The sequence below is a fragment of the Podarcis gaigeae genome (genome assembly GCF_964106915.1).
Source record: "Podarcis gaigeae genome assembly, chromosome: 7".
NCBI lineage: Eukaryota > Metazoa > Chordata > Lepidosauria > Squamata > Lacertidae > Podarcis > Podarcis gaigeae.
The window spans coordinates 5,472,187-5,497,595 of NC_139683.1; the positions used below are offsets into that span (position 1 = coordinate 5,472,187).

The following is a 25,409-nucleotide window of genomic DNA, read 5'->3' on the forward strand; positions in this document are numbered from 1 at the left end:
TAAACATTAGGAAGAACTTCCTGACAGTAAGAGCTGTTTGACAGTGGAATTTGCTGCCATGGAGTGTGGTGGAGTCTTCTTCTTTGGAGGTCTTTAAGCAGAGGCTTGACAACCATATGTCAGGAGTGCTCTGATGGTGTTTCCTGCTTGGCAGGGGGTTGGACTCGATGGCCCTTGTGGTCTCTTCCAACTCTATGATTCTATGATTCTATGATATATTGAAGTCCTGGCTTCAACTAACAGATACTTTATCTCATAACATCCCAATAAATGACTCATCATCTCTGGATAAATGCCTTAAAACTTTGAACTAGTCTGCTGGTCCCTGTTTTAAAACATCATTCACATTCTGGAAAGCCTGAAAGGAAGCTTTGACTACTGCACAGTTCCCTCTCATTCCCATCCTGTTTTTCAACCAAAAAAATCCAGCCTTACCCTCCTCCCCAAAATGCTATTTAGATTATGACTGGAGCATGAAAAAACAACTGCAATAAGCAGACAATATTATTCCTGCATGGAGTCACTATTAACCCCTTCTAAAGATGTTGACAGTCATTATTCAGGGTTCATTTTGTACCTAACTTCTCCACATCTTAATATGGGACATGGGGGCTGCATTAGTTGTCTCTGCCAATCTACATAAGAACGCCATCCATATAGTTTCAAACTTATCCCTTTTCATGATCCCTCTCATCCCAAAGTGTTGATATTGTCAAGTTGTCTGACAGTGACATTTCGCATGCCTTATCCATCCAGTGAAGTACATAAAATGCCAAAGTCTTCCAACAACTGGTCAGTTCCAACCTAGGAAATGGTAAAGGGACCACTGACCACTAGGTCCAGTCATTGACGGCTCTGGGGTTGCGGCGATCATCTCACTTTATAGGCCGAGGGAGCCAGTGTATAGCTTCCCGGGTCATGTGGCCAGCATGACTAAGCCGCTTCTGGTGAACCCGAGCAATGCACAGAAAAGCCATTTACCTTCCCGCCGGAGTGGTACCTATTTATCTACTTGCACTTTGACATGCTTTCGAACTGCTAGGTGGGCAGGAGCAGGGACCGATCAACGGGAGCTCACCCCGTCGCGGGGATTTGAACCTCCGACCTTCTGATCAGCAAGCCCTAGGCTCTGCCAGTGTAAACACCACCGAATTCTGACACACTATTTATGCATCCTCATGTTATTCTATTGCTAAGAGGGCCAGCACAGGGTTTGGTGGTAGTGGGTGCTCTGTTATATGTGAAATGTTATATCTATGGGATATAACTGATTATATCTACTGGACTGCCTCTCCTGGTATGCCCCGCGGAGGACCTTAAGGTCCATAAATAGCAACACCCTAGAGGTCCCGGGCCCTAAGGAAGTCAGATTAGCCTCAACCAGGGCCAGGGCCTTTTTAACACTGGCTCCGGTCTGGTGGAATGCTCTGTCTCATGAGACCAGGGCCCTGCAGGATTTGATTTCTTTCTGCAGGGCCTGTAAGACAGAGTTGTCCCACCTGGCCTTTGGCTTGGAATCAACTTGAATCCCTTCCCCTCTTTCCATCTGTGATGGAACTCCAATTTGGGGACTTCCCTGGCTTTTTCTGGCCCTCGTAGGACCAGTCTGGATAGATGACCTTGGTGGAGATTTGACTTTTTCTCCCCCCAAACAGTTTTTGATCTGGACTTCCACTGAAATGAGGCTGCATTTTAAGCTGTATTTTAATCCTGTTTTTAAGTTGTATTTTAATCAACTGTTTTTATACCTTATGTTAGCTGCCCTGAGCCTGGTCTTGGCCGGGGAGGGCAGGGCATATAGAAAATTATTATTATTATTATTATTATTATTATTATTATTATTATTATTATTATATGTTTTGCAAAAATCATTTCCCAGTAGAACATAACATGATTCTACCTCCATCACATATTAACATCTTTCAAGGCTTCGGGTTTTCTATGGGAATGCAGAGGCAAAGGGAGAAGGGGCACCCCAGGAACATTATTGCCTTAAAGAGCACTTCATTCACCAACAGACAAAACAGATGATTAGAGGCCCCCAGAAACTTTGATGAATTTGAAAAGAGGATGCTATCTGAAAGAAATGATGCCAAGGGCTTGGTTCCATGGATCAATCATCTGTTGTTGTTCAGTCGTCTAGTCGTGTCCGACTCTTTGTGACCCCATGGACCCGAGCACGCCAGGCACTCCTGTCTTCCACTGCCTCCCACAGTTTGGTCAAACTCATGCTGGTACCTTTGAGAACACTGTCCAACCATCTTGTCCTCTGTCGTCCCCTTCTCCTTCTGCCCTCCATCTTTCCCAACACCAGGGTCTTTTCCAGGGAGTCTTCTCTTCTCATGAGGTGGCCAAAGTCTTGGAGCCTCAGCTTCAGGATCTGTCCTTCCAGTGTGCACTCAGGGCTAATTTCCTTCAGAATGGAGAGGTTGGATCTTCCTGCAGTCCATGGGACTCTCAAGAGTCTCCTCCAGCACCAGAATTCAAAAGCATCCATTCTTCGGTGATCAGCCTTCTTTGTGGTCCAGCTCTCACTTCCATACATCACTACTGGGAAAACCATAGCTTTGGTCCATATCAGTGACTAAAAGAATGTCGGAAACAATATTTTACTTACCTACCTGAAGAAGATACCTGAGAAAAATTCTGGGAGGCGTTCGATTTTGGCATCAGCTAGATCGTAGATGGCGTCTGACACCGTTTAGATTGGCAAACATTACACACCTATTTTCCCCACTCTCTTGTAGATGTGGGGCCTGAAGAATCACTAAATTCCACAAGTGCTAGACTTTCCCACCAGAAGGATCCTGGTATCAAGTCTTCAAGGAAATACAGACAAATACTCATCAAAATGTTCTTCCAATTCCATCCCTAGCGCTTTTGAGCATTCGGGATGGGCAAAATGTGGACTGCAAGAACAAAGACCTAATCGGTTTTCTTTTATTAGTGACTAGATTAACAATTATAAGGTTCTGGAAATATTTGGAGGCGGCCAGAGTAGAATAATGGTACAATAAAGGTCTGGCTTTTGGTTCCATCTGAAAAGTTAACCCGAAAAGTGCATTGATATAAAGGTATAATGGAAAGAAAGAGAGAGAAAGAGATAGGTTTTATTCGACATTGTGCGATTTTATTAAATTTATCAGTGAAGGAACTGAGGCTGCAGTAATCCCAGCTAGGTCTGTGGGTATATGGATTTATTTTTTTTACAGCAGTAATAGACCTTCCCTGGCCGGAGTGTTTCCAACTGCATTTTCTGAACTCTGTAAAAAAGATGAAGGAGTTTTAGAAGATTTAGAAGACTTATATATATATATATAGAGAGAGAGAGAGAGAGAGAGAGAGAGAGAGAGAGAGAGGTGTGGGGGACCAGATTTTGCCAAGGCCTGAATCTCATACTCAATTGGACTGATTCGGGGAATCTGAGTTTCAGTCAAATAGGACTGAAGGCAGCCCTGGGTCATCATGAACTACCATCATGCAGGATGCTAAAAAGGTAAAGGTAAAGGGACCCCTGACCATTAGGTCCAGTCGTGGCTGACTCTGGTGTTGCAGTGCTCATCTTGCTTTATTGGCATACATATAGCTTCCGGGTCATGTGGCCAGCATGACTAAGCCGCTTCTGACAAACCAGAGCAGCACACAGAAATGCCGTTTAAACCACAGCGCCACCCGTGTTCCATGCAGGATGCTATTCATTCATTAATTCATTCAACCACTCGTCATACCCAGCAAGCTGAAGTAGAGATTTGAACCCTTGTTTCCCAGGTCCTAGTTGTGCCCATGGGGTGAGAATTCTGCTCTGATCCATTCATTGCAGATGCATGTTTTGTTAAATAAACCTGTAACTGTTAAAAACAGCAAGTTGTTGTCCCATGTCTTCATTCCTTGTTGTGGGGCAATACAGAATCTGCTTGTGCAAGTGGAATTGGGAGGGACTACAAAAGGAAGAATTCATGAAACTACTAAGTTGACAACATTTAATGAACACCTGGGTATGAGGTGATGAAAGGAAAAGTGACTCGATCTAGTTTGCAATCTTCAAGCTGGTTATAAATACTGTATGGCAACATTCTTCATTCAAACACGCCGACAGCTGACATTATCCAGCATTCTATTCCCACTTGAGCAAAATCCCCATGGGGCTCTTTAATGATTCAAGACATTTTCCACCAAGGTAGGTTGAAATATAGTGTAGCATCAAAAGGACAAGGAGATCCAACCGGAAAGTCTGCTAGCCTTGATTCCATAACCACCGCTCATGGAATAAGGAAACTTATGCTTCTGAAATTCATAGGAACATAAGAAGAGACTGCTACATAGGACCAATGGTTCAGTATGCTGTTCTCACAGTGACCAACTACTGGGGCTGCGTACTAGTAAAGGTAAAGGGACCCCTGACCATTAGGTCCAGTCGTGGCCGACTCTGGGGTTGCGGCGCTCATCTCGCTATATTGTTGTGGGGATTCAAACCGCTGACCTTCTGATCGGCAAGTCCTAGGCTCTGTGGTTTAACCCACAGTGCCACCCAAGTCCTGCGTACAAGTATCCCAGTTCAAATCAGACTGATTTGTGTCTGAAGCAGCTACAGATGTCTAGAGTGAATCAGGTTGTCCTAAACTGATTTGCAGCTATTAGAGCTGATCTGTAGCTCTCAGAAAGCCAGACGGACTACCTCCAAACTGTTGTAGTTATTAATTACAACACCATATAAAGGGAACATCAGATGGGGATGAGGTCTAGAATGATCTCATGACATTCAGCACTCTCCAGTCACAGTGCTTGGAGGTGGGGGAGCTGGACTTTGCTTAATGAGAACTGCAGGGTTATTACCCCAGCCAACACTCCCCAAGTTTAAAAAAATGTTTGGTGGAGCTGAGTAGCATTTGTTCAGCTTGTGCTTGTTTTCTATCCTTTTCCAATCAATCCCATTCCCATTCTCATATTTAAAAATGTTTGCTGTCTGGGTCTTAGTATCACCCCTCCCACATTTTGGTTTTAGTTTTTAGGTAAGGTATATTTCATCGAATCATCAAATCACAGAATCATAGAATTGTAAAATTGGAAGAGATTCCAAGGGTCATCTACTCCAACCCCCTGCAATGCAGGAATTTCAGCTAAAGCATCCATGACAGATGGCCAGCCAACCTCTGCTTAGAAACCTCCAAGAAAGGAGAGTCCACAATCTCCCAAGGGAGACCGTTTCACTGCTGAACAGCTCTTACTGTCAGAAAGTTTTTCTTGATGTTTAGTCAGAATCTCCTTTCTCGTACAGTGGTGCCCCGTGCCCCGCAAGACGAACACCTCGCAAATCGGAAAACCTGCTAGACGAAAGGGTTTTCCATTTTGGAGGCGCTTCGCAAAACGAATTTCCCTATGGGCTTGCTTCGCAAGACGAAAATGTCTTGCGAGTTCCTGCGGGGTTTTTTCCCTCCCCCCCTTTTTCTAAGCAGCTAAGCCGCTTATCAGCTGATCCGCTAAGCTGATAAGCCGCTAAAAGCCGCTAAACCGCTAATAGCGCTAATCCGCCAAGCTGTCAATGGGCTTGCTTTGCAAGACGAAAAAACCGCTATACGAAGAGACTCACGGAACGGATTAATTTCGTCTTGCAAGGCACCACTGTACCTTGAATACATTGATTCAGCTCCTACCTTCAGGAGCAGCATAAAAACAAGCTGGTTCCCTTGTCTGTGTGGCAGCCCTTGAGATACTGGATTTGAAGATGGCCATCATATGTATCTCTTCTCAGTCCCCTCTTTTCCAGGCTAAACATACCCAACTTCTTCAACCATTCCTCATAAGGTTTGGTTTCCAGGCCCTTGATGATCTTGGTCACCCTTCTCTGCACACATTCCAGCTTGTCAATAGTCTTCTTAAATTGTGGTGCCCAGAGTTGGACACAGTATTCCAGGTGTATTTACACCTGAGTTCAGTTTTCTTGTCTTTATTAATATTTTGTTGTGTTTTGTGAGTATGCTGTACACAGTCTAATACAGTGTTGTTGTTGTTGTTGTTGTTATTTTCCAATTGCTCTGCATGTACCAGCATGCATGCAATAAGGAGTTGGCTGGAGAAAAATAGCAGAAAGAAGACTACCTTTCAGCATAGCTACTTGCCTTCTGTTACAGGTAAGGTAAAGGTAAAGGCCCCTGGACAGTTAAGTCCAATCAAAGGCGACTATGGGGTAGTAGCGCTCATCTCACTTTCAGGCCAAGGGAGTCGGCATTTGTCCACAGACAGCTTTCTGGGTCATGTGGCTAGCATGACTAAACCTCTTCTGGTGCAACAGAAGACTATGATGGAAACCAGAGTGCACGGAAACACCATTTACCATCCCGCCATAGGTACCTATTTAACTATTTGCACTGGTGTGCTTTTTGAACTGCTAGGTAGGCAGGAGCTGGGATAGAGCAACAGGAGCTCACTCCATTGTGGGCATTCGAACCGCCGACCTTCTGATCGGCAAGCCCAAGAGGCTCAGTGGCTGGACTTGGGCCCATGCACACAAAATATGTGAAAAGGGCATATGACCTACACTCTGGGGAGTGATGAATTTGGGGGCTTAAGTCTAGCAAGAAGGAGAACCCAGCAATGGCTTTACTGGATGGTTTGCAGGACTGCAATGAGATCAGTAGGTTAGCAAGATGGTTTTCTTGTGAAGGGAGCAATAACCATTATTAGAAGGAAGGTGGGTTGTGGCTTGCAGGTACTCGAGCTCTGCTTGTTAATTAGGACTTTGAGACTTGAATCCCCCTCCAGAGAGGACTGTGATCAGAAATAATCGCCTTCTGCACGCCTGGTGAGAGAGCACTTTGTGATTCCCCAATTACCAAAAAGGCGATTGTATTATACTGTAGAACTCGAGCTTGCCCTGAATAAACATTGCCTTTCCTTCCCATTAGCAGCTAATGGCAGCAGCTCAGCCATTTTTTCTAATGATCTAAAAATGTAATTGCAGATCATGGGTTCCAGGTTTGTGGGGATTTCTTGGCGGAAGAAAATTCAGGTGTTTGAGGCTACAACGCTCCGTGCTCAAAGTGTGTGTCTTCTGCAGCTGCTGGGTTTGACTGCAGGAAAGGGTGGAATATACTGAACCTCTGGTTCTGCAGAGGAAACAGCAGGAGCTCGAAGTACAAAACAGGGAGTGGTGAACTTGTTTGAGAAAATAGGGCACATTTAATGGAGCACCTCCTTTCTCATACGCTTCATCACCTCCTTTCTTCCTTAAACAAAACTCCTTTCTTTGCCATCTCATTTCCCAGACTGCTTCTCATAAGAGTCATAGGATTGTAGGGTAGGAAGGTACCCTCAAGGATCATTTAGTCTAACCCCTTGCAATGGAGGAATCACAGCTAAAGAATCCCTGGCAGAGGACTATCCAACCTATGCTTAAAAACATTCCGTGAAGGAGAGCCCACCACCTTCCCACCCCTCCCACAGCCAAAATCCCCAGAGTTCTCTGTGAAGAAGGATGGATGGTTAAACCAGTCCAGAAATAAGGGCATCCTAATAAGGGACGCGGGTGGCACTGTGGGTTAAACCACAGAGCCTAGGACTTGCCAATCAGAAGGCCGGCGGATTGAATCCCTGCGACGGGGTGAGCTCCCGCAGCTCGGTCCCAGCTCCTGCCAACCTAGCAGTTCAAAATCATGTCAAAGTGCAAGTAGATAAATAGGTACCGCTCTGGCGAGAAGGTAAACGGCGTTTCCGTGTGCTGCTCTGGTTTGCCAGAAGCGGTTTAGTCATGCTGACCACATGACCCGGAAGCTGTACGCCAGCTCCCTCGGCCAATAAAGCGAGATGAGCGCCGCAACCCCAGTCGGCCACGACTGGACCTAATGGTCAGGAGTCCCTTTACCTTTACCTTTAACAAAGCTACTTCTGCCTTGAGGAGTAGGTGGGGTTGCGGGCTTCACGGCCCCTCCATGTTCACAGGGGGGTGGGAGGCCAGCCCTGCATGATTGGGAGATTCACGGCTGCGTCACCCCCTAGCCAGCCAATCGGGTTGGTCCAGGGGTGTGGCCTGCCCCATAAAGGCAGGACGCAGCCAGGGATCTTTGTCCGCCCACCAGCTGCTCTGGTTTTCCCACCTTCCCACCCTCAAAGGTTTTCTTTCTTGACCTTGCTATGGACCTCGGTTGGTTGCCATTGAGGGTCCTGGTAGGAATTTTTCCACTTGGCAGATTGGCACCAGCCACTTGGTTTTTGCCTGCCTCGTAGCAAATCGTCACAACGTTCTTGGTATTGGCGGTTAGGCATTGGTATTGCTTTGTAAATGGAAGAGGGGAGGAAGTGCTATCACCTGCCCCACATATTGAAGGGTAGTCCGATAAAGGATTTCGGGGGGCGTGGCACCATCTGCAACCTAGGGAGGTTAGGGCCTAAGGCACACCCCCTATTGGTGACCCTGGGGGAGCTCCTAGTTGATGTATATCAGCAGGACTCCCCCTACTGGTGGTTAACCCTTCCCAGACTTCAAGCAGATGGGCTGGAGTCAGATATAGTTGGTTAGGTCCAATGCCTAAGCCAATACCGCTCATCACCTGTAACCAATAAATTTGTGGCCCTTTTTAGCCCATTAACCTTAATAATTGTGTTATGTGTCATTATTTCTACCTGGGGGGGTGGGAACACACCACACAACTCCCAGCACCCTTAACAAACTACAACTCCTAGAATTCCTTGGGGGAAGCCATGACTGCTTAAAGTGGTATTGTAGTGCTTTGCATGTATGGAGGAGAGGGGCTGTTGATGCTTGTTGGTCATGATGGTATGTTCTGCCTCCACAACTGGAGACAGAAATGCTTCTGTATGCGAGTTATTGGAAACCACAGGAGGGGGTGGTTCAGTTTGGGGGCTTCCTTTGGGACATGTCAGGGGACATGTAGTGGTTAAGAGTGGTAGAGTTGTAATCTGGTGAACCGGGTTCACTTCCCCGCTCCTCCACATGCAGCTGCTGGGTGACCTTGGGCTAGTCACACTTCTCTGAAGTCTCTCAGCCCCACTCACCTCACAGAGTGTTTGTTGTGGGAGAGGAAGGGAAAGGAGAATGTTAGCTGCTTTGAGACTCCTTAAAGGTAAAGGGACCCCTGACCATTAGGTCCAGTCGTGACCGACTCTGGGGTTGCGGTGCTCATCTCACTTTATTGGCCGAGAGAGCCGGCGTACAGCTTCCGGGTCATGTGGCCAGCATGACTAAGCCGCTTCTGGCGAACCAGAGCAGTGCACGGAAACGCCGTTAACCTTGCCGCCAGAGCGGTACCTATTTATCTACTTGCACTTTGATGTGCTTTTGAACTGCTAGGTTGGCAGGAGCAGGGACCGAGCAACAGGAGCTCACCCCGTCACGGGGATTCGAACCACTAACCTTCTGATCAGCAAGTCCTAGCTTCTGTGGTTTAACCCACAGCGCCACCCGCGTCCCTTAGGGTAGTGATAAAGTGGGATATCAAATCCAAACTCTTCTTCTTCTTCTTCTTCTTCTTCTTCTTCTTCTTCTTCTTCTCCAAGTGGAAGCTGCTGGCAGGCTGGTAGCAGAAGCACTGTCCTGAAGGGGCTCTGTGGTGAAACTGCTAAGTCTGACTCCCATCTTTGCTCCATGCTGGGGCACTTGCTTGTCTCCCTCTTTTCCTCCAAGCTTCAAGCTCCAAGTCTCCAGTGACTCCCAGATCTCCTTCTCCTCTGGGGTGTGTCCGGTGGTCCACCACCAGGATCCTGGATACAAATCATCTTCCTCTGTGCTTTCCCTAAGTGGCTCTTCATCAGGCGGTTTCCACCATTCCTCCTCATCTACCCAGTGTCTAACAGGGCAGCTGGTTGGCACTGTGAGACCAGAATGGGCTAGATGGACCATTGACCTTATCCAGTACGGCCCGTCTTATGTCCTTACTTTCTTATGCCCCTGGAAGGTTCTCCAGATTGAAGTGCTGCCTTCAGATTGACAAAGGTCCCCAGCCCTGGCATAAGAAAATAATAATAATAATAATAATAATAATAATAATAATAATAATAATAATAATTTATACCCCTCCCAACAGAATATTAAAAACACAATAGTTTCCCTTCAACCTCACATGCTCATTTTAGGATCAAGCTATCAAAACAGTGGCTTCTTCCAACTGCAATTTACCTGATGTGGCACTTATGATCTGCCGCTTCCTATCAACATATAATTTAGAATTAACAGGGCAGCTATTGCATCTTAATTATATTACTGAAATTAATGAGGTCCAAAACTATGTAGGGACATGGTTTGATTATTAGGTGTCACATCTTCTCATCAGTAAGCATGAGTGCTGGGCATTGATATGAGGGTGGCCTTGAGAACTTTAGATTGGCTGCATATGTTTATTTATCAAAGAGAATTTTTACTGGATTTTTTTTTACCTGAAAACCGAGGGGAGGCAGAGAGACAAGAAGTGATTTTCTTTTGAAGGCAATTAGAAATATTCCTTCTTACGTTGAGATTAAATTAGCTAAAACACAAGAATGCATAACATCCCGGCTAGACTGTTGCAATGGGCTCTGCGTCATTCAGAAGCTTCTGGTAGGGCAGAGTTTGGCAACCCATTTCTTGGCAGGTCCATATTTGCTTCCTCGCTGCCCAGAATCAGCTCCAATGGCTGCCAATTTGCTTCAATACCCAGTTGTAAATGTTGACCTTTCAGAGCTCCGAGAAGCTTGGATGTTTATCATTCTAGGAAATCTTGCCTCCTACATGAGTTTCCCTGGACCATTTAGCATCTTCTGAGGAGATCCTACCCCATATTTCACCTCATTTAGAGTCTAAACTATGGAGCATAGGTCTGTTGGCACAGAGCAGGTCTCTCTTTAGGTAATAGACAAGGGGGAAGGAAGTGTTTGGGTTGCTGCGGGTGAGCCATGGGGAGGATACTGTGGCTAAGGCCATATGGCTGTTTTTGTTCGCTGGGTGTAAGGATGGGGGAGCGACACAATTCAAATCACTTTTAAAGGTGAATCTCCCTAATTTGCACTTTTTGAAGCAATGCGTCAACCGAAACACAGGCATCCTGTGAACTTCTCTGAATTTTGCAGTTCTACTGCACTTCACCAGCCAAGTAATGAGTAAAAAGAAAGAGTAAAGTGTACATAAAGATAAAGGTAAAGGGACCCCTGACCATTAGGTCCAGTCGTGGCCAACTCTGGGGTTACGGCGCTCATCTTGCTTTATTGGCCGAGGGAGCTAGCGTACAGCTTCCGGGTCATGTGGCCAGCATGACTAAGCCACTTCTGGAGAACCAGAGCAGCGCACGGAAATGCCGTTTACCTTCCCGCCGGAGCGGTACCTATTTATCTACTTGCACTTTGATGTGCTTTTGAACTGCTAGGTTGGCAGGAGCAGGGACCAAACAACGGGAGCTCATCCAATCACGAGGATTTGAACCGCTGACCTTCTGATCGGCAAGTCCTAGGCTCTGTGGTTTAACCCACAGCGCCACCTGCATCCCTAAAGTGTACATAAAAATGTGTTATTTGTGAAAATAATGTGCAAATGGCCAAAGCTGATCCGAGGCTTAAAAAAAGAAGCATGTGTTGTCACCCAAATTGAGTTAATAACAATGCTCTTTTTCCTGGGGTGATGCAGGGGTACGCATACCCCTAACATTTTGTGAATCTAAGTTTGGCCTCACTGAAGGGCAGTATTTCAATATGAGTAGGAAAATGAGAGTACCCCTAAACATTTTTTTTAAAAGAAAAAAGCACTGGTTAATAATATATAGATTTCATACCCTTCAACATTTCTTCAAAGAAAATAGGTACGTCCTAGTCAACAACAATATTTATACCCCACCTATCAGACTGGTTTGCCCCAGCCACTCTGGGTGGCTTCCAACATATATAAAAAACGTAATAAAACATTAAACATTGAAAAACTTCCCTATACATGGCTGCCTTCAGATGTCTTCTAAAGGTTGAATAGTTACTTCTCTCCTTGGCTCAGGGGTCGAATAATTCCATACCCTCCAACATTTCTCTGATGAAACAGGGATGTCCTAAGGAAAACCGGGACATTGTAGGATCAAATCAGAAACCGGGATGGCTTCTGTAAATCTGGAACTGTCCCGGGAAAATAGGGACACTTGGAGGGTTTGATATTTCCCATTCTGAACCTGAGTGTTGTCAAGAGCGGGCCATTGGGCCTTGCTGAGTCTTGCCCCAATGAAATCTCTATTTCTGCCCTCCATTCTAAAAATCTGAACTGGAACCCTAACATAGGTGAGGTTCCTAATGTTTGATGTCTTACTGCGATTTAATTTGTTGGAAGTCACCCAGAATGACTGGGGTAACACAGTCAGATGGGCGGAGTATGTATGTATGTATGTAGAAATAAATAAATAAATAAATAAATACTATTATTGTTTAAAATGTCCAGTAGCACCTTAGAGACCAACCAAGTTTGTTCTGGGTATAAGCTTTTATGTGCATGCACACTTCTTCGGATGCATGCACATGAAAGCTTATACCCAGAACATTTTTTTAATTTTTAATTTATTTATTTAGACTGTGTCAGACCAACACGGCTACCTAATAATAATAATAATAATAAAACTTTATTTATATCCCGCCCTCCCCAGCCAAAGCTGGGCTCAGAGCGGCTAACAACAATAAAAGTAACATAGCTGCCAGGGAGAGGCAAACGGTGAAAGAGCTAAGGTGAGAGACCAGCACTTATAGAGAACCGAAAGAGATAATTAGTAGTCTGTCGTCTGACAGCGAAGAGGAGGCAGGGAGGGGGGAGGCTAAGCCCGGAACCAGTCATTCTGTAGACAGAGGAAAACAGAGGCGGGGTTTCCGCAGACTTGCATGTTGGGCAAAAAAAAAGTAAAAAGAAACCAGACACGGCACCTTCGCCGACAGGGTCAGACATGCTCTGAAGCACTGGAGATGTTCTTTGAACTTTGTAAATAAATCAAAGAGATTGTAAATGGCAGCGAGCCTGGAGTTTTTATCTATGCCGGCTTGGCAGCACACACCTCTCACAATAGCATTCTAAAATCAATTCAAAATCAAATTGATGGCAGCCATTGGGCTAGAGTTCTGTGAGGATTACCAAAGGATTACCTACCTGACTATTATTATTATTATTATTATTATTATTATTATTATTATTATTATTCATACAGGGATGATGAACCTGTGGCCCTCTGAATATTTGCTGGACTCCAGCTCCTGGTATCCCTGACCATCGCCCATGACAGCTAGGAATGATGGGAGTTGGAGTCCAATGGCACCTGGTGGGCCACAAGTTCGCTATTCCTGCTACAGTAATACACTCAAAGGCACCAGCCCTCCGGTGCTCAGCTGACTGCAAAGTTCTTGCTGGAGGCAACAGAAGGGCAGGCCCTGATGTTTTGCGCCGGGAAGCAACTTGTACGGAATTTCCATCTCAACTAATAATCAATTTATGTAAATGCAATGCATTACATATGCGTGTCTAATTTGGCTGCTTGAGATTATGACAAGCACCATTAAGCCTCCCCCCATTACATTGGATGTGGCGAGAGAGAGAGAGTGAGAGGGCGACAATTTCCTTTAAAAAGATGCTTGTTGTGATGACCTTTTTAACAAAAAAAAAAATATATAGCAGCGAACTGTAGCGCTGTAATCTTTTCTTTGAAATGTGGATTTCTGCCCAACATTTTAATACGGTGGTGCACTTACTGGAATGCTTACGCTTCAACCTTTAGGGTCACTGGATTGCGACTGAATAGAATAAAGTTAGCGAGAGAGGGAGCAGAAAAGAGAGAGAAGCTTTATTTGCGTTAAGCACATTAACATCTCACTGCTGACAGTGCTCCTATTATATTTCACTTCAATGCAGCTGAAGTATGTTTTTAAAAGATCAACTTCCCCCTCCTTTAATGATCGTATATGGGACAGGTAAGGTCATATATGGTGCCATGCAAGCCTTAGGCACAACTCTTTGCAAGTTGCACCCATCGTCCAATCACCGTCTGTTCGCCTGCACAGTTTGATTTCAAACTGCACGGGCAAAAGTGGGTTGCCTGGTGTCATTGTGACTTTAGGTGATTGACAGGTGGGCATTGCCACTCACCTATCCAATTTGGCCCATGGAGGAGAAAAGGTTTCTGTTTGCCAGCTGGATCCACCACTGCCTTGAAATCTGCATTGCTTCTTTTTTAAAAAAATAATAATAAATCATTTTTATTGATTTTCCAATAAAAACAGCCAATCAACAAATCCATATCATAATCCAATTAAAAACAAGAAACTAAAATAAAATAAAAAGACCAAATTGTAATCCAAATTGTAATTATTAATTTTTCCGGGCTCCCCATGGTCTGGACCTCTGAAGCATATCTCCAAATCTTTAGTTCTGCCTCTTCTCCTTGTTTTCATATTTTCCGCCTTCTGGTCTTAACGCTTTAAAGTTCTTTAAAGTGGCTCTGCGATTCTCAATCATGTAAAAAGTCATATGTCCTTTCATCCACCAAATACAGCTTTATTTGTAAATATTTTTTTTTTCCAACTGTCTTTTTACCAGTGCAGTTTTTCCTGACTTCATTCCAATCTTCCAATCCGGGCTGTTGTCCAAGTTTATCATTTGAAGTTTAACGATGCAGCAGCTCCCAAGTTGTTAAATCACTCCAATCCGGGCAGGAAATCTGCATTGCTTCAACCATCTTGTCCTCATCACCAGAAGACAGAACCAGTGACCTTCGATTGAATCAGGTCATTGGTCCATCTAACCCATCATTCTTTGCTGTGAATCTCTTGTGTTGGGTTTCTCCTATTATCTTTAGACTGGAGATGTCAAGAATTGACCCTGAGACCATCTGCATGCAAAGAACATGCTATGATACTGAGCTATTCCCCTTTTTGTGGTGGTGGGACATTGGCTCATCTATACTAGTGGTAACCACAATATGTGGTGATGGCCACTGGATTTGATGGCTTTTAAAGGGGATTAGACATTCATGGATGATAAGGCAATCGGTGGGCATTCCTAGTTGCAATGGCAGTATGCTACCTTCAGAATCAGGGGTAAAAATCAGGTCTCTGCATACAAGTTGCTGGAGAACCTGAGCAGGAGAAGACCATTGCTCTTATACTTTATACTCAGCTTGTGGAGCTCCCAGAACCATCTGTTTGGTCACTGTGGGCAGTGGTGGTGATTGCTGTATAAAGTGAAATGCATGAACACACAAGGGAACCTGTCAAATTTGCAACACACACATGTCATCCCAGGACACTTGCTAGGAAACTGGGATTGTCTGCAGCCCCCTGTAAACATTACATTCCTGGGCAAATTTGGGTTTGCTAAAGTATGCCCTGTGAAGCAGTCCTCAAACACTGGCTCCATCTTCATGCCATTAAGAAGAATTAGACTATACAATATTCAAGGTCCTCTGATGACTTAATTTAAATGCATATTCTTTAAAAACTCTGGTGAGGGCTTCATTTTAATCTACTTAGTTTGCATATTAATCAAAGCCACGTTTTAAAAATGTGAGTTTGAGCTTGCCGAAGCCATCAATCAACAATGGAGCGGGGCTTTGTGTTAATGAGCAAAATGGCAGCCCGTTTCTATAAATCAAAGTGGTGGGAAAGGGTCACAGGAAGCTGTTCTTTTCAATATTTCCACCAATTCTGTCCTCTGGAGAACATGCTTCTTTACCACCACCACCTTGGACTCAAGTAAAACTAGAGTCACAGAATCATGCTCATATTCTAAAACATGCAAGCAGTGTCAGGTGAAACATACATAGGGGCATATTGATTGAACTTATCCAGGACAATCTTTCACTCCTCCCCATTTTGGAAATGTGCTTTCCAGGATAATTTGGGGAAACGTTGATGTGACCCCCCCATTAAACGCCAGTGGAGTTTTATTTAAAGGAGCATAGAAAGCACCCCTGTTCCATTAAGGGAAGAGCTATTTGGGTGAGCTGTGGGGGGAAAGGGGCAGGAATTTGGCATGGGCTGGGTTTGGGAGCGTTTGGGGGTGAACTGTGGAAGAAGGAGTGGAAGTGGGTGGGATTTGGTCAGGTGTGGAGGAAGGTGGTGACCAGGTGTGGTGGGGTTTGTGAGCAGAGAGAAGTGGGGAAGCAAGCCTGTGTGTGTGTGTGTGTGTGTGTGTGTGTGTGTGTGTGTGTGTGCCTATTGTAGCTGTAGATCAGGGGTGGCCAACTCCCAAGAGACTGCGATCTACTCACAGAATTAATAACTGGCAGTGATCTTCCCCCTTTTTACCAGTTCAGGAAAAAGTTGTTGAGCTTTATTTAGGGAGGTGGAAAGCCCCATTTTTAGGGGTACAGGGCAATGTTCTTGAGTTTTTTTTAGTGAAGAGGATAGCCCTGATTTTAGATAATTCCAGACTAACCTGAAGGGTTAAACCACACGGGTGGCACTGTGGGTTAAACCACAGAGTCTAGAACTTGTTGATCAGAAGGTCGGCGGTTTGAATCCCCGCGATGGGGTGAGCTCCCATTGCTCAGTCCCTGCTCCTGCCAACCTAGCGGTTCGAAAGCATGTCAAAGTGCAAGTAGATAAATAGGTACTGCTCCGGCGGGAAGGTAAATGGCGTTTCCGTGTGCTACTCTAGTTCTCCAGAAGCGGCTTAGTCATGCTGGCAACATGACCCGGAAGCTGTACGCCAGCTCCCTTGGCCAGTAAAGCGAGATGAGCGCCGCAACCCCAGAGTCAGCCACGACTGGACCTAACAATCAGGGGTCCCTTAACCTTTAACCTTAAGGGAGAAAGGGCAACAGCCACTCGCCAACAGATCACTGTGTAAACTCCGTCTTCCATTCTGCAGATCGTGAAACAATGGAGTGCGGAGCGACAGGGCAGGGCCAGATTCTATTTTACTTACACTAAGGAAAGGGACCCTGTGATCGACCGCAATCTACCAAAACCTCCCGGGGATCTACCAGTAGATCGCAATCGACCTGTTGGACATCCCTGCTGTAGATGTTTCAACATTTGCACCCATAATGGGAACCCATTTGGATGTACATAGAGGATGAAATCCTACAAATGGTGTGATGCCTTGGGATTAAGTGGGGGCTATGGGGCACACAGGGGAAGGAGAGAGGGTGAAGTTCCACTGGGTGGGTGAAAGTCGTTCAATCTCTGCAATGACTTCACTGGATTCAACCCTGTGCTTCTGGAACTCCAGCTCTTCATGAGGCTTGACCCTAACCCAACTATTTTACATTGAGGCAGCTTTCAAATGTAGTTTGGGGTTGCATGAGTGGGTGGGGCAGGAATCAAAATTCTCCCCAGGTTTGGCCAAACCTGCGGGCACACACCTAAAGTATCTTGCTGGATCCCCACCAGACAAAAACAGAGTACTAATTGCAAGCAACAAATTGCAAATGCATGAACTAACAAATTATGCGCTGTAATTTCACAAATGACTAATTGTTATTATGAAGTATGAATTAATGTGTAAAAGAAGTTTGACAGCCCCTTAAGAGATTAAGATTTATGACAGCTGTAGGGTAATAGCTTCACTTGGAATGTTCTCTTCAGCTCTAACTGCCAAAGCGCCTGGGTTTTTGTTGTTTCTTTTGCAGAAGGTATTGTTTTAAGGTCACCCCAAATGCATCATTAGGGGGGCACTGCTTAAACAATGACATGCCTAGTTTCTTTATACTGAGATGCATACTACTGCCATCCTTGCAAGTATCTATAAGGGCCACCCCCACCCCCCAATCTGGGGACCCAGATTAGTCACTACCTGACTGAGGATGACCCAGGGCATGTCCAATCCAATGTAGATCAATTCCCAGGAGACACCCAACTCAATTAAATGGGACTAATGTTTAACTGGGATGTGGGTGGCGCTGTGGTCTAAACCACTGAGCCTCTTGGGCTTGTCGATCAGAAGGTCGGCGGTTCGAATCCCTGTGATGGGGTGAGCTCCCGTTGCTTGGTCCCAGCCCCTGGCAACCTAGCAGTTTGAAAGCACACCAGCGCAAGTAGAGAAATAGGTACCGCTCTGGCGGGAAGGTAAACAATGTTTCCATGCGCTGCTCTGGTTTCAGTGCTCTGGAAAAACTGTCTGCGGACAAACACTGGCTCCCTCGTCCTGAGAGCAAGATGAGTGCCACACCCCATAGTTGCATTTGGCTGGACTTAACCATCCAGGGGTCCTTTACCTTTAATGTTTAACTAGGAGCTTTTAAACCGTAATTAATCATATGGTCAGAAGGGTTCAGAGATCCACAGGAGCAACAAATCTGGTCTCCATTGCCTTCCACTGCTACCACTGTGACTGTGGCAGTGAAGTTACAGATAGGTAGCCGTGTTGGTCTGCCATAGTCAAAACAAAAAAAATTCCTTCCAGTAGCACCTTAAAGACCAACTAAGTCAGTTCTTGGTATGAGCTTTCGTGTGCATGCACACTTCTTCAGATACCTGGTATCTGAAGAAGTATCTGAAGAATACTGGTATCTGAAGAATACCTGGTATCTGAAGAAGTGTGCATGCACACGAAAGCTCATACCAAGAACTGACTTAGTTGGTCTTTAAGGTGCTACTGGAAGGAATTTTTTTTTTTGTTTTGACTGTGGCAGTGAAGACTGTGCCATGCTCCTTGGATGCCATATTTGTTGCTTCCTTGACAGTCCCCCATGCCACCTCTACAGCAGCCTCTTGGTGAACAGAAGGCACATCTGGTTTCCTTTCAACCTTAGGGTTTGGGGGAGACCATCACTAGCACCTCCCATTTGTCAAGAGGCTACTGTGCATCTCACATCCATGATGGCCTCTTGGCAAATAGGAGGTGCTACTGGTCCCATGGACTGCAAGAAAATCCAACCAATCCATTCTGAAGGAAATCAGCCCTGAGTGCTCACTGGAAGGACAGATCCTGAAGTTGAGGCTCCAATACTTTGGCCACCTCATGAGAAGAGAAGACTCCCTGGAAAAGACCCTGATGTTGGGAAAGATTGAGGGCACAAGGAGAAGGGGATGACAGAGGGTGAAATGGTTGGACAGTGTTCTCAAAGCTACCAACATGAGTTTGACCAAACTGCGGGAGGCAGTGGAAGACAGGAGTGCCTGGCGTGCTCTGGTCCAGGGGGTCACGAAGAGTCGGACATGACTAAACGACTAAACAACAACAACTGGTCCCTGAGGAAATGGGGGGACTGCCCTCTGGGGTGTCCTGGGCTCTACACTGACCCTGTATGATTTAGAGTGGGGTCCCTTTCACCCCATGTTGTCATTTGATTCCCAGTTCAACCATTGGGCAAGGTTCATAGAATCAAGGAACTCTAGAGTTGGAAAGGACCACAAGGGTCATCTAGTCCAACTCTCTGCAATGCAGGAAATCTTTTGCCTAGCATGAGGCTTGAACTCCAAACCCTGAGATTGAGTCTCATGTGCTACCAGCTAAGCTATCCAGCTGATATACTACCATCAGATCCAGAGGCTGTATGCTTCTGAATTGACAATTGCAGATCCTCTAAGTGTCCCTATTTACCAGGGACAGTCCCACATTTACAAAAGCCACCTGGGTTTCTGATTTGATCCTGGAACATCTCCCTTTTCCTTAGGACATCCCTATTTTCATTGGAGAAATGTTGGAGGGTATGGAGTTATGTGACCCCCGAGCCAAGGAGATAAGTAACTATACAACCTTTAGAAGACACCTGAAGGCAGCCCTGTACTGGGTTTATATTTTTAATGTTTAATGTTTTTATTGTATTTTATATATGCATAAAGCCAAAAATAATAAAAATAAAATCATGGAGAAATGTTGGAGAGTATGTGATCATCATTCTTTGAGTGCCCCTTCCATGAGAGGTCCAGAGGTTGACAACCCAAAAACAGGCCTTTTCTATGGCAGCTCCTCATTTATGAAATGTTCTCCTCAGGGAGGAACACCTGACGCTTTCATTACATATATTTAGGCACCAGAAAACAAATTCCACTTCAACCAGGACTTCGGCTGTTAAACAATCTATAGCCTTTTAATTGTGTCTGGGGGTGGTTATTGTGTTATGCATTTCATGGTTTTATTCTGTGTTTTTATGTTGTAAATCACCCTGTGATATGCAGATGGAGAGTTTAATTTTTATTAAGAATAAGAATAAGAATATAGATGTTTTCCAAACCAAGATGTGAACCAAAACACAACTATCTCTGAATTTTGCAGCAGAAATATGCCAAAAGGCTTTATTTGGGGAAAGTGCACACAGAACTGCATAGAGCAATGAAAACATGTGTTGTGCTTGGGAACATTATTTGTAATCATGTGCAGATTAGGCAAAACGGTCTGCAGAAGTGGGTATGTTAGGAGGAATTCACACAGAAAATATGTGTGAATTTTCATGCAGACTTTTTTTAAAAAAAGGATTTGCAACTTTATGGAGAATGGATTTAAGATGGGAGTGGGGAGGACCCAGGAGAAACCAGAATTGACATATTCATCCATCGCTAACTTTGTGTATGATCCTTGGCTTTCCTTGGCGCAGAAATGCTATTAATTTGGTTCAGAGCATGGAGTTGTAAAACACACAATATTTTTAGCTACACCTGAAGTTCCCTTGGGGATGCAGCTCGAAGCTAGCGTCCCAGATCTGAACTTCTACAACCATTTCTCAGGCTCGCTGTGCCAATTTTCACCTTTGGAGGCAATCCAGTTTTCTGACTGAAGCCACCTCCATTTCATTTCCCAACCACCTTCTGAGATGAAAAGCTGGCCAGATGTTCCACCTGCTCATTATGCAGCATCTGTCTATCAAGGCCAGCAGGAAGCCGCAGCAAGAGCCATGGTTAAGCAAACAGGGGAGGAAAATGGAACATAAACATCGTGATGTGAAAATTTGCAAGGTGCAGTTCAAGGAGAAGCCCTTGGATTGCTGCTATTATTATTTCCCTGTGCAGAAACGTACATGCGAAATGATTCCAGACTGGCAATTGCTATTTTGGAGAAAAGCTTAGTACAAATCCATGCTATTGCATACTGTTATAATGCAAAGAGGCCTGCTGGATCAGACCAAAAGCCAGCCTGCATGCTGTTCTTGAAAGACCTACATTGGCTCCCAGTGTGTTTCCAAGCACAATTCAAAGTGTTGGTACTGACCTTTAAAGCCCTAAACGGCCTCGGTCCTGTATACCTGAAGGAGCGTCTCCACCCCCATTGTTCAGCCCAGACACTGAGGTCCAGTGCAGAGGGCCTTCTGGCGGTTTCCTCACAGCAAGAAATGAGGTTACAGGGAAGAAGGCAGAGGGCCTTCTCGATGGTGGCGCCCGCCCTGTGGAATGCCCTCCCAGCAGATGTCAAGGCAATGAACAACTATCTGACATTTAGAAGACATCTGAAGGCAGCCCTGTTTAGGGAAGTTTTTAATGACTGATGTTTTAATGTGTTTTTCATCTTTTGTTGGAAGCTGCCCAGAGTGGCTGGGGAAACCCAGCCAGGTGGGCGGGGTAGAAGTGATGATGATGATGATGATGATGATGATGATGATTATTTGACCAACTGGGGCTTGCCTCTGGGAATCCCCCAAACCAATAGTTTTCTCCTAGTCACAATCCAAAAGCAATTGCATATCCTTCAACATTTCTCCAATGAAAGTAATAATAATAAAAATAATAATAATAATAATAATAATAATAATAATACTCAATGATTGGGTGATTGGTTCATATACTGTATGTACTTCAAAGCCAATGAAGGACATTGGCATTAACATGTAAACCAAACAAATTTCTTGTTGATTATATGGTGGACTCTTTTCCCTCTGGCTCAACATGGACTCCACCAACTGGCAGCAGATCCCTGTGATCTTAGCTCAATGCTTTGCCTGGTCTTGCAGTTGGTCAGGGATCTTGGTACATACTATGGTAGCAGGGCCAGATTTAGGTTTGATGAGGCCCTAAGCCACTGAAGGTAAAGGAGCCTTTTATATGTTCAGCTGTGCTTTGTCAACAACAAATTGTTGCTGTTTTTTATGTTGAATAGATGCTATATCGTTATTTATGGACCTAATAGGCATCTAAAGCCATTTGCACATAACAAAATATGTATTTTATCAAAGTAATTGTTGAACTGAAATACAATTAAGAAGAAGTATATTAATAAAGGTAAAGGTACCCCGGACCATTAGGTCCAGTCACAGATGACTCTGTAGTTGCGTGTTCATCTCACTTTATAGGACGAGGGAGCCAGCGTTTGTCCGCAGACAGCTTCCGGGTCATGTAGCCAGCATGACTAAGCCGCTTCTGGCAAACCAGAGCAGTGCACGGAAATGCTGTTTATCTTCCTGCCGGAGCGGTACCTATTTATCTACTTGCACTTTGAGGTGCTTTCGAACTGCTAGGTTGGCAGGACCTGGGTTCGAAAAACAGGAGCTCACTCCGTCACAGAGATTTAGACCACCGACCTTCTGATCAGCAAGCCCTAGGCTCTGTGGTTTAGACCACAGCACCACCCGCTGTGAAAACAATTAAGAAAAAATACAATTAAGAAGAAGTATATTGGGGGGGGGGATCCCAAGAGAGTGGGGCGCTAAACTATAGCTTGATTAGCTTATACATAAATCTGGCACTGTATGGTAGGAATGTGGTTTAAAGCACATTTAAAGTCGATGGCTTCCTCCAAGGAACCCTGGGAACTGCAGTTTCCCCGTCACAGAACAACAATTCCCAGGATCCTTAACTAACTACAGTTCCCAATATTCCTTGAAGGTAAGTCGTGTGCTTGGAATGTGTCTTGCATGCTCTTTAAACATACGGTGAGAATCAGGGGAGTTAATGGGAATAGGAAGCATAATCCTTTATTCCATGCTAATTTTCTTATTTCCCACATGTGACCCGCTCATTTGCTGCAGCAGGGAAGCTTACATGTAGCAAGGGGGTACCTGTTGGCGAAATTGTGTTTGACCAAGCAACTCTTCCGGTCGAGTCCTCCGGAATCAGATTAACAACCTGATCCTTTGATAGACTCCAAGCACATTTCCCATTCCTCAGAGTATCCAGCACAAGGAAGAGATGAGAAGTTTGAGCTACATGGCTAAAGAGCGTTTTATTCCTAACTACGCAGACAGAAAAGAAACATGCATGCTCTCTCTGTGAAAGCAGAGAGCAACTAACACAAAGGAACAGGAAACCAGTAACATCACATCCGTCTCCTGTCTTCTGTGAGACTTCCAACAGCCTGGAATCTCTGGAATGTAAACAGAGTCTTATGACTCCAAGAGCACTGCACAGTGGCAACACACAGAAAACAACACCTGTATGTTTTCCCCCTGCAGGGCAAATAGCGTTTTTGTGCATAGGGCTGGGGGTTGGATTTAATAATGGAAATGCCATGGAAGGAAATGGTTAAATTCTACCCTCATAGTGCCATCTACCTGATCTGATAGCTGCTTCTCCTTCCAAATTCTTTTAGCTTTTTTCTTTCTTTCTAAATTAAGATGAAAGAGATATATGGCAGAACTCTGGCTGCCTTAGTCAGTTTGCTCCACATGAGATCTGTCGATTTCGGACAGTAGATCCAAGCTAATTTGCCAGACAATAGCTAGCCTTTTTCTGCTCAGTATTATGTATGCTGAAATCCCATTTGCACCAGGATGGCATTAATAACTCATTATACCTTTAGGAATGAAATAATTAGATGTAATTTCTTAATTACAATGCCCAAAGCTCCCGTATTTGATCTTCCAGCTCTTGATAAAAAGAGAAAGCAAACATCTGCTTTCAGTTTGGAGCTCTGCTTCCCCCATCCTTCTGGAATCTACTCTGAGTTGCCTGCGACAGTGTGGATACTGTTGGGATTGTGAACAGGCAAACGGCAAAGGAATCTGGCCTCTGGGGTTCGATCCATGGAATTACAGCTCATTGACATGATACTCCAGGGAGGCCAGTTTTGTTCTGTTCAAGGGATGGACAGATTAGCATGTTTCTCTTCTGTCTCGGTTTTGCATAAGCCAGTTTTGTTCCATTGTCTATGGAGATATATCACCACTAACTGGATTTAAATGTAATGCATTTCTACTTAACAGATGTAATGTTGTATACCTGCCCCCCCCAAAAAAAAACTCTGGATGGATTATTGTCAATATAAAACATATTATTTGTTTGCTTTTGTATGCATTTCCCCACAAAATGCACATTCTATGCAGCAGCAAAGAAAGCTGATGCAATTCTGGGCTGCATCAACAGAAGAATAGCGTCCAAAATCATGGGTAGGCAAACTAAGGCCCAGGGGCCGGATCCAGTCCAATCGCCTTCCAACTCCAGCCCATGGATGGTCCAGGAATCAGCTTGTTTTTAGATGAGTAGAATGTGTCCTTTCATTTATAATGCATCTCTGGGTTATTTGTGGGTCCTGCCTGGTGTTTTTACATGAGTAGAATGTGTGCTTTTATTTAAAACACATCTCTGGGTTATTTGTGGGGCATAGAAATTTGTTCATTCCCCCCAAAAAAAATATAGTCTGCCCCCCCCCATAAGGTCTGAGGGACAGTGGACCGGCCTGTCCTGCTGAAAAAGTTTGCTGACCCCTGGGACTCCAGATGAAGATGAAGGGAAGTAATAGTACCACTCGATTCTGCCTTGGTCCGACAACACTTGGAATACTGTGTCCAGTTCTGGGCACTGCAATTTTAGAAGGATGTTGATAAGCTGGAAGGTGTGCAGTAGAGGGCAACCAAGGGCAATCTTGGTTTAGATTAGGCAATCTTAGCCTGGAGACTAAGCCTTATGGTTGAAGGATCTGGGTATTTTTAGCTTGGAACAGCGGAAATTGAGAGGATATACGATAGCCATTTTCAAATATCTGAAGTGCTATCACACGAAGATAGAGCAAGCTTATTTTTATGCTATTCCAGAGGGTGGGACCTGAACCAATAGATTCAAGTTACAAGAAAGGAGATTTTCACTAAACATTAGGAATAACTTTCTGGTAGTAAGAAAAATTTGACAGTGGAACAGGGTGGTGGACTCTCCATCTCCAAATGACTCTCCATCAGTTGAGGTTTTAAAGCAGAAGTTGGATGGTCATCTGCCAGGACATCCTTAGCTGTGTTTCCCCATTGTAGAGGGTTGGAGTTGTAGAGAAGGAACCCATGGAGTTCCTTCTGTCTATTATTGTTGTTGTTTACTTGTTTAGTTGTGTCTGACTTTTCGTGCCCCCATGGACCAGAGCACGCCAGGCACTCCTGTCTTCCACTGCCTCCCACAGTTTGGTCAAACTCATGCTGGTAGCTTCAAGAACACTGTCCAACCATCTCGTCCTCTGTCATCCCCTTCTCCTTGTGACCTCCATCTTTCCCAACATCAGGGTCTTTTCCAGGGAGTCTTTTCTTCTTATGAAGTGGCCAAAGTATTGGAGCCTCAGCTTCAGGATGTGTCCTTCCAGGGAGCACTCAGGGCTGATTCCCTTCAGAATGGAGAGGTTTGATCTT

The 25,409-nt window shown here is 44.8% G+C and overlaps 1 long non-coding RNA gene across 1 annotated transcript; it reads left to right on the plus strand.

Moving 5' to 3' along the window:
• Positions 1–6,956: 6,956 nt before the first annotated feature.
• Positions 6,957–22,918, plus strand: LOC310849339. Its single transcript, XR_014566874.1, has 3 exons — positions 6,957–7,037; positions 15,821–15,927; positions 22,833–22,918. It is a non-coding gene; the product is annotated as an uncharacterized lncRNA (long non-coding RNA).
• Positions 22,919–25,409: the final 2,491 nt, after the last annotated feature.